This window comes from Bos javanicus, chromosome 19 (assembly GCF_032452875.1).
Source record: "Bos javanicus breed banteng chromosome 19, ARS-OSU_banteng_1.0, whole genome shotgun sequence".
NCBI classification, from domain to species: domain Eukaryota; kingdom Metazoa; phylum Chordata; class Mammalia; order Artiodactyla; family Bovidae; genus Bos; species Bos javanicus.
Window position 1 is genome coordinate 720,071 of NC_083886.1, and position 17,893 is coordinate 737,963.

Here is a 17,893-nt window from a genome sequence, read left to right on the forward strand (position 1 = left end):
GCCAGGCTGTGACAGCACAGGAGCAGCCGAGAGGAGCTACCCCACATCCAAGGTCAGTGGTGGCCGCTGGGAGGAGCTACCCCCACCCGAGGTCGGGGTGGCGGCTGAGAAGAGCAACCACAGGTCCAAGGAGTGGTGGCTCCGTGGGCACAGGAGGGCCGAGAGGATCTACTCCATGTTCAGGGTCAGGAGGGGCGGAAGTGAGGACATACCCCTTGTCCAAGGTAAAGAGCCATGGCTGCACTTTGCTGGAGCGGCCGTGAAGAGATATCCCATGCCCAAGGTTAGAGAAACCCAAATAAGATGATAAGTGTTCCAAGAGGGCATCATATGGCAGACACACAGAAACCATAATCACAGAAAACTAGTCAATCTTATCACACTAGGACCACAGCCTTGTCTAACTCAATGAAAATAAGCCATGCCCTGTGGGGCCACCCAAGATGGGTGGGTCATGGTGGAAGGTCTGACAGAATGTGGTCCACTGGAGAAGGGAATGGAAAACCACTTAAGTGTTCTTTCCTTGAGAACCCCATGAACCATATGAAAAGGCAAAATGATAGGATACTGAAAGAGAAACTCCCCAGGTCAGTAGGTGCCCAATATGCTACTGGAGATCAGTGGAGAAATAGCTCCAGAAAGAATGAAGGGATGGAGCCAAAGCAAAAACAACACCCAGCTGTGGATGTGACTGGTGATAGAAGCAAGGTCCGATGCTGTAAAGAGCAATATTGCATAGGAGCCTGGAATGTTAGGTCCATGAATCAAGGCAAATTGGAAGTGGTCAAACAGGAGATGGCAAGAGTGAACATTGACATTCTAGGAATCAGCGAACTGAAATGGACTGGAATGGGTGAATTTAACTCAGATGACCATTATATCTCCTACTGCAGGCAGGAATACCTTAGAAGAAATGGAGTAGCCATCATGGTCAACAAAAGAGTCCAAAATGCAGTACTTGGATACAATCTCAAAAACGACAGAAGGATCTCTGTTCATTTCCAAGGCAAACCATTCAATATCAAAGTAATCCAAGTCTATGCCCCAACCAGTAACACTGAAGAAGCTGAATTTGAATGGTTCTATGATGACCTACAAGACCTTTTAGAACTAACACCCCAAAAAGATGTCCTTTTCATTATAGAGGACTGGAATGCAAAAGTAGGAAGTGAAGAAACACCTGGAGTAACAGGCAAATTTGGCCTTGGAATATGGAATGAAACAGGGCAAAGGCTAATAGAATTTTGCCAAGAGAACACACTGGTTATAGCAAACACCCTCTTCTAACAACACAAGATAAGACTCTACACATGGACATCACCAGATGGTCAACACCGAAATCAGATTGATTATATTTTTTGCAGCCAAAGATGGAGAAGCTCTATACAGTCAGCAAAAACAAGATCAGGAGCTGACTGTGGCTCAGGTCATGAACTCCTTTTTGCCAAACTCAGAGTTAAATTGAAGATGTAGGGAAAACCACTAGACCATTTAGGTATGACCTAAATCAAATATCATTTAGGTATGACCTAAATCAAATCAAATCCCTTATGATTAAAGGGAATCAAATCCCTTATGATTATAAAGTGGAAGTGAGAAATAGATTTAAGGGATTAGATCTGATGGATAGACTGCATGATGAACTATGGACAGAGGTTCATGACATTGTACAGGAGACAGGGATCAAAACCAACCTAGAAAGTGTATTAAAAAGCAAAGACATTACTTTGTCAACAATGGTTTGTCTAGTCAAGGATAGGCTTTTCCAGTGGTCATGTATGGATGTGATAGTTGAACTATGAAAAAAGCTGAACGCCGAAGAACTGATGTTTTTGAACTGTGGTGTTGGAGAAGCCTTTTTGAGAGTCCCTTGGACTTCAAGGAGATCCAACCAGTCCATTCTAAAGGAGATCAGCCCTGGGTGTTCATTGGAAGGACTCATGTTGAAGCTGAAACTCCAATACTTTGCCACTTGATGTGGATAGCTGACTCATTTGAAAAGACCCTGATGCTGAGAAAGACTGAAGGCAGGAGGAGAAGGGGATGACAGAGGATGAGATGATTGGATGACATCACCGACTCAATGGACATGAGTTTGAGCACACTCTGGGAGTTGATGATGGACAGGGAGGCCTGGTGTGCTGCAATTCATGGGGTCGCAAAGAGTCAGACACGACTGAGCGACTGAACTGAACTGAAGTTGAAAAATGTTTCACTTTGGATATATTTTGTTAATCTAGCCATGAGTTGGATGAAGATTGGTCACTTCTACTTTTGGATATGATAAATATTGATGCTATAATCATTCTTGTTTCAAAGGCACTTTCATCACCATATATTACTCCTATCATCCAACCATATGTCTTCCAGGGACATTTCACTGACTTTGTGACTCTATCATATTCTCTATGCTATTACTCTCTTTCTTCAATTATGTTTATTTTATTCATAAAGGAACTTCTCTACTACTGTTAATGCTTTGGAAATATCAATGTGTACTTTTGGTATTCCCTGAGGTCCTTAGTACAAAGATTTGCAAAAATTATTGTTTCTTAATATTTATTGTTAAATGTTTAAGGCTACTAAAAATAGAGGGTGATGTAAAAAGAACAGAAATAAACTGGAATGTGGGAGTTTTTTTCCCCCTAATGATATATCCCATATGTGCAAGGATGATATTGTAATTAGCATCCAATTAAAATAAATAAATTTAAACTAAAAATAAATAAATAAAATAATGAGAGACATAAATAAAGTTTTTGGCATGGATAATACTTTTTCTAAAAATATCAGACTTCAGCTTTATTTTATGAAAATAATTTTATCTTGTTTGTATCCATATCACTTCATTGAAAAATTGTGTAGTATTGGAAATTTCAGTTTGTATCCTCTCTAAATCCTGCCCAGGAGCAATGATAGCAATGAATTTTCCATACTTCTTGAACCTTGGTAGCATCTTGGTATCTAGAACCTTGGTAGCATCTTGGTATCTAGCATGATTTGACTACTTCCAAAGCTCAGAACTAACACTGTTTTCACAGTGACCTGGATGATTAATATGTCTGTCACTCTCCTTTGTGTCTGTGGTTCTCAAGTACTATTTCATTCTGTGAATTTGCTAAGTACGTCCTCAGAAATAAATAAATAAATAAAGCATAATACATATTCACTAATTTTCTTAAAATGTTAAAAGCTATTCATAAAAAAATCTAGGATATGTAATTTAGCCTTCTACAACAGGCTGATGATAATTTGGGCAGATTAAAGATTGTTGTTATTATTCAGTCGCTAAGTCCTGTCTGACTCTTTGTAACCCTACGGACTGCAAGACGCCAGGCTCCTCTGTCCTCCAATATCTCCAGATTTTGCTAAATTCATGTCTTTTGAGTTGGTGATGCTATCTCACCTTCTCATCCTCTGCCTCTTTCTTCTTTTGACTTCAATCTTTCCTAGCATCAGGGTCTTTTCCAATGAGTCAGCTCTTCACATCAAGTACCCGGAGTATCCAAGCTTCAACTTCAGCATCAGTACTTCCAGTTCATGCTCAAGGTTGATTTTCTTTAGGCTTGACTGGTTTGATCTTGCAATCCAAGGGACTTTTAGAGTCTTCTCCATCACCACAATTTGAAAGCATCAATTCCTTGTTGCTCAGCCTTCTTTATGGTTTAACTCTCACATCCATACATGATGACTGGAAAGACCAAAACTTTTGTTTTTTTAGGGCTGATATTTTACCACTGTAAGTGGCATGTTGAAAACTTCCCACCACAGAAGTTTCCTTATTCTCCCCTATCCTTTGTGGTAGTTGCCATGTATTACATCTACACACTTCAGAACTCCATTGTTATCGATAATGTTATGACAATATCTCTCAACTGCATACTTGAGTCAAACAACATAAGAGGAAAAGAATAGTTTATTATATCTATTTATATATTTATGATTTGTTTCATCCTTCCTTCATTGCTGATGTTCCGAGTTTCTCTCTGATATAAATTCACTCTACTTGAAGAACTCACCTTAACATTTCTTTTATATAGCAGGTCTGCTCACAGCAGATTCTCTTGTTTTTCTTTTATCTGAGAATATTTTTATTTCATTTTTCTTCCTATAAAGTTTTTTTTTTCTAGATATGCAGTTCTCAATGGATAGTTCTGTTCTTTCAGCACTGTTATAATGTTGTTGCACTGCCTTTTCTTTCCATGGTTTCTGATGAGAAATATGTGATTCAATGGATGAGGTCAATAGCAAAACAAAAATGACAGAAGAAAGAGTCGATGAACTGAAGAAAGAAATTATACCATCTGTACAGCAGAGAGAAAATGGTTTAAAAAAATTGAACAGAGACTCAGAGACTTCTGGAAAACAAAAGATCTAGTATTTATGTCATCAGAATCCAAGAAGGAGACGAGAAAGCAAAACACAGAAAACCTGCTGCAGGGAAAAAAATGTCTGAAATTTTCCTAAATTGAGCAGAAGACATAAACTTATAGATGTAAGAAGCACAACAAATCTCCCAAAGGATAAACTCAAAGAAATCCACACCCAGACATGATGTAATGACTGCAAACTAAAGAAATAGAAAAAAGGAGCTAGAGAAATAAAATGTGTTATCTATAAGGAAACAATGATTGGAATGAAGACCAAAACTTTTAACTATATAGACCATTGTCAGCAAAGTGAAGTCACTTCTTTTTAATATGATGTCTAGGTTTTTCATATTTTTCCTTCCAAGGAGCAAATGTCTTTTAATTTTATTGCTGCAGTCACTGTCCACAGTGATTTTGAAACCCAAGAAAATAAAATCTGTCCTAGCTTTCACTTTTCCGGCTTCTATTTGCCTGAAGTGATGGGACTGGATGCCAGACATGGAGGTACTTTATTTTTAAACATTTTCTTTAAACATTGCCAATTTACGACCTCTCCGAACTTCTGCTGTCCTTTAATGGTTATAATCACAGAAATTGGTAGAAATATTGTATGTCACTGCAGAGTCTAGCCTTTGCAAAAATAGATACTGACAACCAGGAGCTGGCATGTAAGGGTGATAACTAAGCTTCTGGATAAACTGTGTAACAGGACATGAGACTAAATAGAGAAGAAAAGGGAAACAGCTTAGTCAACTTTTGTAGATGTTCTTATCCTGGTGCCAGTATTGAGACCATACAGCGTAGTACAGCATTTGGTTCTATAAAAACTGTCCTCATTCAACATGATGAATAGCTACATATAGCTCAGTAGTCTTTATTTAATAACTGTTCCATTTAAGATGAGGCCTATATAATGAAATTAAACTGAAGCAGTATGAATAGAATATAAGCAGAGGGGAAAATTTATTTTTCTCTAATAATTTATTATTGCTATTACATAATTTAAGAAATCATTTTTAATACTATATGTATTATGTAATACAGAAAGATGCTAGATTGATAGATGAACTGAAGAAAATATTTACAAACCATATATCTGACAGAATTTGTAGTCAGAATGTACATAATTTTTATACATAATGAAAACACAATTTGATTAAAAATGAAGAAATTATTTGAACCTAAGTAAAATGGGCCTTAGAAAGCATGACTATGAACAAAGCTAGTAGAGGTGATGGAATTCCAGTTGAGCTATTTCAAATCCTGAAAGATGATGCTGTGAAAGTGCTGCACTCAATATGCCAGCAAATTTGGAAAACTCAGCAGCAGTGGCCACAGGACTGGAAAAGGGCAGTATTCATTCTATTCCCCAAAAAAGGCAGTGCCAAAGAATGCTCAAACTACCACACAATTCCACTCATCTCACACGCTAATAAAGTAATGCTCAAAATTCTCCAAGCCAGGCTTCAGCAATATGTGCACCGTGAACTTCCAGATGTTCAAGCTGGTTTTAGAAAAGGCAAAGGAACCAGAAATCAAATTGCCAACATCCACTGGATTATCAAAAAAGCAAGGGAGTTCCAGAAAAACATCGATTTCTGCTTTATTGACTATGCCAAAACCTTTGACTGTGTGGATCACAATAAACTGTGGAAAATTCTGAAAGAGATGGGAATACTAGACCACCTCACCTGCCTCTTGAGAAACCTATATGCAAGTTAGGAAGCAACAGTTAGAACTGGACATGGAACAACAGACTTCTTCCAAATAGGAAAAGGAGTACTGTCAAGGAAAAAGTCAAGGCTGTATATTGTCACCCTGCTTATTTAACTTCTATGCAGAGTACATCATGAGAAATGCTGGGCTGGAAGAAACACAAGCTGGAATCAAGATTGCTGGAAGAAATATCAATAACCTCAGATATGCAGATGACACCACCCTTATGGCAGAAAGGGAAGAGGAACTCAAAAGCCCCTTGATGAAAGTGAAAGAGGAGAGTCAAAAAGTTGCCTTAAAGCTCAACATTCAGAAAATGAAGATTGTGGCATCTGGTCCCATCACTACATGGGAAATAGGTGGGTAAACAGTGAAAATAGTGTCAGACTTTATTTTTTTGGGCTCCAAAATCACTGCAGATGGTGACTGCAGCCATGAAATTAAAAGACGCTTACTCCTTGGAAGAAAAGTTATGACCAACCTGGATAGCATATTGAAAAGCAGAGACATTACTTTGCCAACCAAAGTCATCTAGTGAAGGCTATGATTTTTCCAGTAGTCACGTATGAATGTGAGAATTGGACTGTGAAGAAATCTGAGCACCTAAGAATTGATGCTTTTGAACTGTGGTGTTGGAGAAGACTCTTGAGAGTCCCTTGGACCTCAAGGAGATCCAGTCAGTCCATTCTAAAGGAGATCAGCCCTGGGTGTTCTTTGGAAGGACTGATGCTAAAGCTGAAACTCCAATACTTGGGCCACCTCATACAAAGAGTTGACTCATTGGAAAAGTCTCTGATGCTGGGAGGGATTGGGGACAGGAGGAAAAGGGGATGATAGAGGATGAGATGGCTGGATGGCATCACCGACTCGATGGATGTGAGTCTGACTGAACTCCGGAAGTTGATGATGGACACGTAGGCCTGGCGTGCTGCGATTTATGGGGTCGCAAAGAGTCGGACATGACTGAGTAACTGAACTGAATCTCTTCTTGCTTGTTTAGTCTCTGAGTGTGTCCAATACATTGTGACCACATGTACTGTAACTCTACAAGTTCTTCTCCCATGGGATTCTCCAGGCAAGAATACTGGAGTGGGTTGCCATTCCGTTCTCCATAATCTCCTCTTACATGGTCAACAATTATATTAGATAAGATCTCCCCTAAAGGCATCATTGCCTCCTCAAAAACTTCTCCAAAGCAGTTACATTTGCCAGGGCCTAAGACTTCAATAAGCAGATATAGAATTTATTTGCATACACACAGAGACATATACACATGTAATCTTCACGTTAAACGTATATTGTCATATTCTGTCTCCATATAACTCAAAAATGATAGGTTCCCATTATAATTATAAGTGATCTGACTAGCTTGAACAAATACAACTCATGTAGAGCAAAACCACACCTCACATATTCCAATCCACTTTCCATGGAGTCAATGGCAACTAACTTCAGATTAAAACTGTGAAACAGATGAACTCTGCTTCATCTATACATGTGCAGCAGACTAAACCCAGGAAACTAAACCCAGCCTTTAATTCTTAGAGTGCAGATGATGGAGCAAATTCCTGACATCACTACATGCTGTTTAAGAGGGTACTTTTTTTTTTTTTCCCCTTTGCTTTTACTTTTTTTTTTATCCACAGCATGGACACTAAAACCACATTTTATTTCTTCACACTATACAGAAACTGCACACCTGCTTGCAAAGTCACTTCAGTCCTGTCCTACTGTTTGCGACCTATGGAGTGTAGCACACCAGGCTCCTCTGTCCATGAAATTCTCCAGGCAAAAATACAAGTAAGTTGTCATACCCTCCTTCAGAGGATCTTCCCAACCCAGGAACTGAACCAGTGTCTCTTATGTCCCCAGCATTGGCAGACAGGTTCTTTACTACTAGCATCACCTGCAAAGCCCATACTTCTTGGCATTAGTATTTATCAGGATTATCAGTTCAGTGAATCATTCATGTCTGACTCTTTGAGACCCCACAGACTGCAGCATATCAGGCCTCCCTGTCCATAACAAAATCCCCTAGTTTACCCAAACTCATGTCCGATAACTCTGTGATGCCATCCAACCATCTCATCCTCTGTCATTATCTTCTTCTCCCACCTTCAATCTTTCCCAGCATCAGAGTCTTTTCAAAAGAATCAGTTCTTCACATCAGGTGGCCAAAGTATTGGAGTTTCAGCTGAAGCATCAGTGTTTCCAATGAATAATCAGGATTGTTTCCTTTAGGATGGACTGGTTGGATTTTGTTGCAGTCCAAGGGACTCTCAAGAGTCTTCTCCAAGACTACAGTTCAAAAGCATCAATTCTTCTGCACACAGGTTTCTTTATAGTCAAACTCTCACATCCATTCTCGACTACTGGAGAAACCATAGCCTTGACTAGATGGACCTATGTTGGCAAAGTATTGTCTCTGCTTTTTAATATGCTGTCTAGGTTGGTCATAACTTTTCTTCCAAGAGTAAGCCTCTTTTAATTTCATGGCTGAAATCACCATCTGCAGTGATTTTGGAGCTCCCAAAAATAAAATCTGCCACTGTTTCCACTGTATCACCATCCATTTACCATGAAGTGACAGGACGAGATGCCATGATCTTAGTTTTCTGAATGTGGAATTTTAAGGCAACTGTTTCACTCTCCTCTTTAACTTTCATCAAGAGGTTCTTTAGTTATTCTTCACTTTCTGCCATAATGGTGGTGTCTTCTGCATATTTGAGGTTATTGATATTTCTCCTGTCAATCTTGATTCCAGCTTGTGCTTCATTCCAGTTAAATAAGCAAGGTGACTATATACAGCCTGATGTATTCCTTTTCCTATTCAGAACCAGTCTGTTGTTCCATGTCCAGTTCTATCTATTGTTCCCTGAACTATATACAGATTTCTTAAGAGGCAGGTAAGGTGGGCTGATATTCCCATATCTTTTAGAATTTTCAATGGTTTATCATTATCCACACAATCAAAGGCTTTGACATAGTCCACAAAGCAGAAATAGATGATTTTATGGAACTCTCTTGGTTTTTCGAAGATCCCGTGGATGTTGGTAGTTTGATTTCTGGTTCCTCTTCCTTTTCTAAAACTAGATGGAACATCTGAAAGCTCACAGTTCATGTATTGTTGAAGCCTGGTTTTGAGAATTTTGAGCATTATTTTACTAGCATGTGAGATGAGTGCAATCATGTGGTAGTTTGAGCATTCTTTGGCATTGCCTTTCTTTGAGATTGGAATGAAAACTGATCTTTTCCAGTCCTGTGGCCACTGCTGAGTTTTCCAAATTTGCTGGCATATTGAGTGCAACCCTTTCACAGCATCATCTTTCAGGATTTGAAGTAACTCAACTGGAATTCCATCACCTCCACTAGCTTTGTTTCTAGTGATGCTTCCTCAGGCCCACTTTAATTCCAATTCCAGGATGTCTGGCTCTAGGTCAGTGATCACACCATCGTGATTATCTGGGTCATGAAGATCTTTTTTGTATAGTTCTTCTGTGTGTTCTTGCCAGATCTTAATATCTTCTGCTTCTGTTAGGTCCATACAAATTATTTCCTTTAATGAGCCCATCTTTGCATGAAACATTCACTTGATATCTCTAATTTTCTTGAAGAGAACTCTAGTCTTTCCCATTCTACTGTTTTCCTCTATTTATTTGCACTGATCACCGTGGAAGGCTTTCTTGTGTCTCCTTGCTATTCTTTGTAACTCTTCATTCAAATGGGTGTATCTTTCCTTTTCTCCTTTGCTTTTCACTTCTCTTCTTTTCGCAGCTATTTGTAAGGCCTCCTCAGACAGTCATTTTGTTTTTATGCATGTATTTTTCTTGGAGATCGTCTTGATTTCTGTCTCCTGTATGATGTCATGAACCTTTTTCCACAGTTCATCAGGCACTCTGTCTATCAGATCTAGTCCCTTGAATCTATTTCTCACTTCCACTGTATAATCATAAGGAAATTGATTTAGGTCATACTTGAATGGCATAGTGGTTTTCCCTACTTTCTTTTTTAAATCTGAATTTGGCAATAAGGAGGTCATGATCAGAGCAACATTCAGCTCCCAGTCTTGTTTTTGCTTATTGTACAGAGCTTCTCCATCTTTGGCTGCAAAGAATATAATCAATATGATATCAATGTTGACCATCTGGTGATGTCCAAGTGTAGATTCTTCTCTCTTGTTGTTGGAAGAGGCTGTTTGCTATGACCAGTGCATTCTCTTGCCAAAATTCTGTTAGCCTTTGCCCTGCTTCATTCTGTACTCCAAGGTCAAATTTGCATGCTACTCTAGATGTTTCTTGACTTCTTATTTTTGCATTCCAGTACCCTATAGTGAAAAGGACATTTTTTTTTTTTGGGGGGGGTATTCTAAAAAGTCTTGTAGGCATTCATAGAACCATTCTACTTCAGCTTCTTCAACATTACTGGTCAGGGCGTAGACTTGGATTACAACGATATTGAATGATTTGCCTTGGAAATGAACAGAGATCATTCTGTCATTTTTGAAATTGCACCCAAGTACTGCATTTTGAACTCTTTGTTGACTATGATGGCTACTCCACTCATTCTCTTAAGAATCTCTGCTGATTCTTGTCCACAGTAGTAGATATAATGGTCATCTGCATTAAATTCTTCCTTTTCAGTCCATTTTCGCTGATTCCTAAAATTTCAGAGTTCACTGTTGCCATCTGCTATTTGACCACTTCCAAATTGCCTTGATTCATGGACCTAACATTCCAGGTTTCTATGCCATATTGCTTTTTACAGCATTGGACCTTGCTTCCATCACCAATCACATCCATAACTGGCTGTTGTTTTTGCTTTGGCTCCATCCCTTCATTCTTTCTGGAGTTATTTCTCCACTGATCTCCAGTAGCATATTGGACACCTACTGACCTGGGGAGTTTCTCTTTCAGTATCCTATCATTTTGCCTTTTCATACGGTTCATGGGGTTCTCAAGGCAAGAATGCTGAAGTGGTTTGCCATTCCCTTCTCCAGTGGACCACATTCTGTCAGATCTCTCCACCATGACCAGCCCGTCTTGGGTTGCCCCACAGGCATGGCTTAGTTTCATTGAGTTAGACAACACTGTGGTCCTAGTGTGATTAGATTGACTAGTTTTCTGTGAGTATGGTTTCAGTGTGTTTGCCCTCTGATGCCCTCTTTCAACACCTACCATCTTACTTGGGTTTCTCTTATCTTGGGCGTGGGGTATCTCTTCATGGCTGTTCCAGCAAAGCACAGCCATTGCTCCTTACCTTGGACGAGGGGTATCTCCTCACCACCGCCCTTCCTGACCTTCAACGTGGGATAGCTCCTCTAGGCCCTCCTGCACCCGCGCGGCCACAGCTCCTTGGACAACAACACAAGACTCTATACATGCACATCACCAGATGGTCAACACCGAAATCAGATTGATTATATTCTTACAGCCAAAGATGGAGAAGCTCTATACAGTCAGCAAAAACAAGACCAGGAGCTGACTGTGGCTTGGACCATGAACTCCTTATTGCCAAATTCAGACTTAAATTGAAGAAAGTAGGGAAAACCACTAGACCATTCAGATATGACCTAAATCAAATCCCTTATGATTATACAGTGGAAGTGAGAAATAGATTTAAGGGCCTACATCTGATAGATAGAGTGCCTGACGAACTATGGATTGAGGTTTGTGACATTGTACAGGAGACGGGGATAAAGACCATCCCCATGGAAAAGAAATGCAAAAAAGCAAAATAGCTGTCTGGGGAGGCATTACAAATAGCTGTGAAAAGACGAAAAGCAGAAAGCAAAGGAGAAAAGGAAAGATATAAACATCTGAATGCAGAGTTCCAAAGAATAGCAAGAACAGATAAGAAAGCCTTCTTCAGCAATCAATGCAAATAAATAGAGGAAAACAACAGAATGGGAAAGAGTAGGGATTTCTTCAAGAAAATCAGAGATACCAAAGGAATATTTCATGCAAAGATGGGCTCGATAAAGCACAGAAATGGTATGGACCTAACAGAAGCAGAAGATATTAAGAAGAGGTGGCAAGAATACACAGAAGAACTGTACAAAAAAGATCTTCATGACCCACATAATCACAATGGTGTGATCACTGACCTAGAGCCAGACATCCTGGAATGTGAAGTCAAGTGGGCCTTAGAAAGCATCACTATGAATAAAGCTAGTGGAGGTGATTGAATTCCAGTTGAGCTATTTCAAATCCTGAAAGATGATGCTGTGAAAGTGCTGCACTCAATATGCCAGCAAATTTGGAAAACTCACCAGTGGCCACAGGACTGGAGAAGGTCAGTTTTCATTCCAATCCCAAAGAAAGGCAATGCCAAAGAATGCTCAAACTACCGCAAAATTGCACTCATCTCACACGCTAGTAACGTAATGCTCAAAATTCTCCATACCAGGCTTCAGCAATATGTGGACCGTGAACTTCCTGGTGTTCAAGCTGGTTTTAGAAAAGGCAGAGGAACCAGAGATCAAATTGCCAACATCCGCTGGACCATGGAAAAAGCAAGAGAGTTCCAGAAAATCATCTATCTCTGCTTTATTTTCTATGCCAAAGCCTTTGACTGTGTGGATCACAATAAACTGTGGAAAATTCTGAAAGTGATGGGAATACCTGACCACCTGATCTGCCTCTTGAGAAATTTGTATGCAGGTCAGGAAGCAACAGTTAGAACTGGACATGGAACAACATTCTGGTTCCAATTAGGAAAAGGAGTTCGTCAAGGCTGTACATTGTCACCCTGTTTATTAAACTCTATGCAGAGTACATCATGAGAAATGCTGGGCTGGAAGAAACACAAACTGGAATCAAGATTGCTGGGAGAAATATCAATAACCTCAGATATGCAGATGACACCACCCTTATGGTAGAAAGTGAAGAGGAACTAAAAAGCGTCTTGATGAAAGTGAAAGAGGAGAGTGAAAAAGTTGGCTTAAAGCTCAACATTCAGAAAACGAAGATCATGGCATCCGGTCCCATCACTTCATGGGAAATAGATGGGAAAACAGTGTCAGACTTTATTTTTCTGGGCTCCAAAATCACTACAGATGGTGACTGCAGCCATGAAATTAAAAGACACTTACTCCTTGGAAGGAAAGTTATGACCAACCTAGATAGCATATTCAAAGCAGAGACGTTACTTTGCCAACAAAGGTTTGTCTAGTCAAGGCTTTGGTTTTTCCTGTGGTCATGTATGGATGTGAGAGTTGGACTCTGAAGAATGCTGAGCGCTGAAGAATTGATGCTTTTGAACTGTGGTGTTGGAGAAGACTCTTGAGAGTCCCTTGGACTGCAAGGAGATCCAACCAGCCCATTCTGAGGGAGATCAGCCCTGGAATTTCTTTGGAAGTAATGATGCTAAAGCTGAAATTCCAGTACTTTGGCCACCTCATGCAAAGAGTTGACTTACTGGAAAATACTCTGATGCTGGGAGGGACTGGGGGCAAGAGGAGAATGGGACGACAGAGGATGAGATGGCTGGATGGCATCACTGACTCTATGGACGTTAGTCTGAGTGAACTCCGGGAGTCGGTGATGGACAGGGAGGCCTGGCGTGCTGCGATTCATGGGGTCACAAAAAATCAGACACGACTGAGCGACTGATCTGATCTGATCTGATGATACCTTTTATGAACTCGCATTATATAATTAAAATATTAAAATGCTTGTTTTAAAAACATATATGTATTGAAAATAAAATAGAAGTATAATATGTGATATTTATTCTTGTATTTACCATATTGTTTTTAGTTTATTTCTGATATGAAATTACCAATAGTGTCATGTTACTACTGGCTAGATATTTGTTTGACATTGCTGGTAGATCAAGACTGATAGTAACAATTACTCTTCGTTTTCTTTTAATGAAAATTTCTACTTTCAACCCCAATCTTTTAAAAATTTCTTTTTAACATTTTGCTAATGTGTGAAATTGAAAGTCGCTCAGTCGTGTCCAACTCTTTGGGGCTCTATGGACCATGCAGGTGATGGAATTCTCCAGGACAGAATACTGGAGTGGGTAGCTGTTCCCTCCTCCAGGGGATCTTCCCAACCCAGGGGTTGAACTCAGGTCTCCTGATTTCAGGTGGATTCTTTACCAGCTGAGCCACAAGGGAAGCTGAAGAATACTGAAGTGGGTAACCTGTCCCTGTTCCAGTGGATCTTCCAGACCCAGAAATTGAACCAGCATCTTCTGTATTGAAGGTGGATTTTTTTACCAGCTGAGCTGCCAGGGAAGTCCTAATGCATAAAGTGTAATAAACAGTGAATATTTAAAGCTTCTAATTAGACATATTTTGCACATGTGTACACCAGTGAAACCACCATCTCAACCAAGATGAGGAACATGTCTATCATTTATGTAAATTTTCTCATACTCCCTCCCTTCATCATTCCCCACCACTCACAAAATATCATTTGCATTTAATTCCATTGTGCCCATAGAACATAATTTGATTTTTTTTTTTTTGGTTGTTTGGTTGGTTTTAGTTTTATTTGTTTGTTGTTTAGTTTTACAGTTTTTGTTCTTTTTTGGTATTTTTTTTTCCTTAAAAATGTAAAGATGCACATGCTATTGTATTGAGAACTGTAGACCTAAAAAAAGTAGGTCATGCATTTTTATCCTCACTAGGGGCTTCTCTGGTAGCTCAGATGGTAAAGAGTCTGCCTGCAATGCAGAAGATCTGGGTTTGATCCTTGGGTTGGGAAGATCCCCTGGAGAAGGAAATGGCAACCCACTCCAGTACTCTTGCCTGGAAAATTCAATGAATGGAGAAGCCTGGTAGGCTACAGTGCATGGAATAGCAAAGAGTCAGACACAACTGAGCAACTTCACTTCACTTCCCAGCATCTAACAGTGTGTGTGCTTTACTCCTTTGTAGTAATACTGAAGGTGATTCAAATTTTGATCTACAGTATTCAGCAGAGAGACTTTTATTTTAGTCCAAAGATATTAACTTTGTGAAATACATTTTCAGACATGAAAGTACTTAGAAAATTTTACCATATATGAGTATTCTAAAACAACAATTAAAATGCACATTTCAGTATAGAAAGAAACAGAGAAATTTTTAACATCAATGAATAATATACAGTTTAAATAAGTTGTAAATAATGTTGTATAATTGATTCAAAAATCCTTAAAGTAGCAGATTGCAAATCTGCTGAATTTGATTACATCTTTATATCATTTATACATGAGCTGTAGCTTCTTTCTATGTGCTCTTTAATTGTCCAGGAGTGTAGAGTGAACTTTTTAACACAGTGATTAAAAGATTTCCATTGTTAGAAAGGACAAATTCTAATGTCAAAGTGCTATTCATATTTACTAAAGTTTCCTTGCCAAAGATAATCATATAGCTAAACAAAGGGTCAGTGTAGGAAGGAACGACAAAAAAAAAAAAAAATGTATACAAGAATAAATGATTTATTGGGGGCCCTTAGCAAATAGATGTGATGTTGTTTTTTTTGGTAATGACTCTATATTTTTCTATCATATTTATGCACAATGTTTATTAAAACCTTTCTCAATATGAACATTCATTTTCCTTTTTTTGCTTAGAAAAATAGTGCTGCAATAAGCATTGACACTACACATAACTGTTTTTATAAGTACTTCTCATACTTATACCCTTACATATGTAAGCTATTTTTCCCTATGAAGAAATCACTTAGTGATGATTTTGTAGCATCTGAGGGCGTTTTATTTATTTAATAGAGAATATAAATGTAGAGTATAGAAAGGCATTGAAAATAAAGGGAAAACGGCATAATTTCAATTATAGCTCATCCTGAATATCACACCTTATTGTTTATTTAGACATATCTATTTACTAGTTTACAGTGAGGAAAAAAACTGATCTTTAAAAGTAAAACATTACTAAGTAAATGAACACAATTGCCATAAACTTGAGGACATAATTCTCTACTAAAAGGAAATTACAGCATGAGATTATTTCAAAATTTAGGACAATACTGAACAGTAAATTTCAGTTAAGTCTGTGAACAACTTACATACAGAAATGCAGCATAACTTCTGTATTATTTCAAATGTCTCATAATCCTGATAATTAGGGAAGATATTTTCTCATTGCCTTTCAAACGTCTTTGTTCCGTGGGCTATATATGATAGGATTGAACATTGGAGTCAAAATGGTGTAGAAAAGAGACAGCAGTTTGTCTAGTCCTTCATGCTCATTTGATTTAGGCTTTAAGTAGGTGACAGTGGCTGACTCGTAGAATAAAAGTACAACAGTGATGTGGGAAGAGCAAGCTTTGGTCCTTCCTGTGTTTTCTGGCAACTTTAGGATGATGGAGCTAATTCTAATATAGAATCCAAGTATCAACACAAAGGGAACAGTGACAAACAATATAGCAAATATATAGACCACCATCTCATTAACAAAGATGTCTCTACAAGCCAGTTTTAACAATGGTGGAATGTCACAGAAGAAATGATTGACTGTGTTGGAGCCACAGAAAGACAGAAAGAAAATCTGGCATGTCTGGGTTATTTGGACCAGAGCACCACTGATCCAGGAGGCAACCACCAGCCTGATGCAGACCAGGAGGTGCACGACCAGGGGATAGTGCAGAGGGTCACAGATGGCCACACAGTGGTCATAGGCCATCACGGCCAGGAGGAAGCACTCAGTGGCTCCCAGCATAAGAAAGAAGCACATTTGTGTAGCGCAAGTGAAAAAAGAAATGGTTCCTATCTGGGTCCAAATGTCCATGAGCATCCTTGGAACAGTGATGGATATGTAACAGATTTCTAGGAAAGAAAAATTGCAGAGGGAAAAATACATAGGTGTCTGAAGAGTGGCATCTACTCTTGTTATTATAATTATGACACCCTTCCCCAACAGGATAATCATGTAGATGACTAAGAATATCCCAAAAAGAAACCACTGAAATTGGGAGTATCAGTGAAACCCAGGTGGACAAATTCCATCATGACAGTGAGATTTGTTTCTGCAATTTTTAATTGATCTCTTTCTAAATTTACATTTCTTGACTGCATTTTGTACAATTGGACTAGGACATGGGCTTTGATCTTAATCATTTCTCAGTTACTTTCTGACACACTTGTGTTCTGTGATTTGGGGATATTTGATTTGAAATCAGGATCTATAAGCTCATCTGCAGAAAAAAATCTTAAATGAATTATGAAGTTACATCTACATTCTAATAAAATCCATATGTCTCATCATTTTAATTTAAATTATGGTGTGAGAATGGAAAAAGCAGATAAACTAACTACTTCTTACAGTCAAGCCATCATCGAACTTCCATGATTTTTTCCCCCAATCAACCTATTCTATAATATAATAATACCTGGTCTAAAACATCTAACACAATGTTCTATTGACTATTTATGTATCTTTTTTACCCTTAATATTATATCTAATAACTCATTCTATAAAGATGTGGCATAAGGCTCTACCCTAATTTACTACTTCATAAATGCTTCTGAATTAACTTAAAAGTAGAAATTATAATTATAAATGGTTATTTTCCAAGAAATGATAAAGTTAAAAGTATAAGAATGTAAGAGACAAAGCTTTTATATTCAAGATCATAAGGTTCCACCATTACAATTCCAAATTACTGAATTAAAATACATCTAATTGATTAAAACACAACATTTTGACATTTAACTATTTTTAGTCCTATTAATTTTGGATGTTTAAATACTTTTAGACAAAGTTAAATGTTCTCAGGTAAAAGAAAGATTAATATATATAAAAGTTTCACAAATGTAGTCAGATATTGTGTCCAATTCCTTCCCTGTTTGCTGTC

General features: G+C 38.4%; 1 pseudogene; it reads right to left on the reverse strand.

Moving 5' to 3' along the window:
* Nucleotides 1-16,161: 16,161 nt before the first annotated feature.
* LOC133233028 (olfactory receptor 10AG1-like) lies at nucleotides 16,162-17,114 on the reverse strand (annotated as a pseudogene).
* Nucleotides 17,115-17,893: the final 779 nt, after the last annotated feature.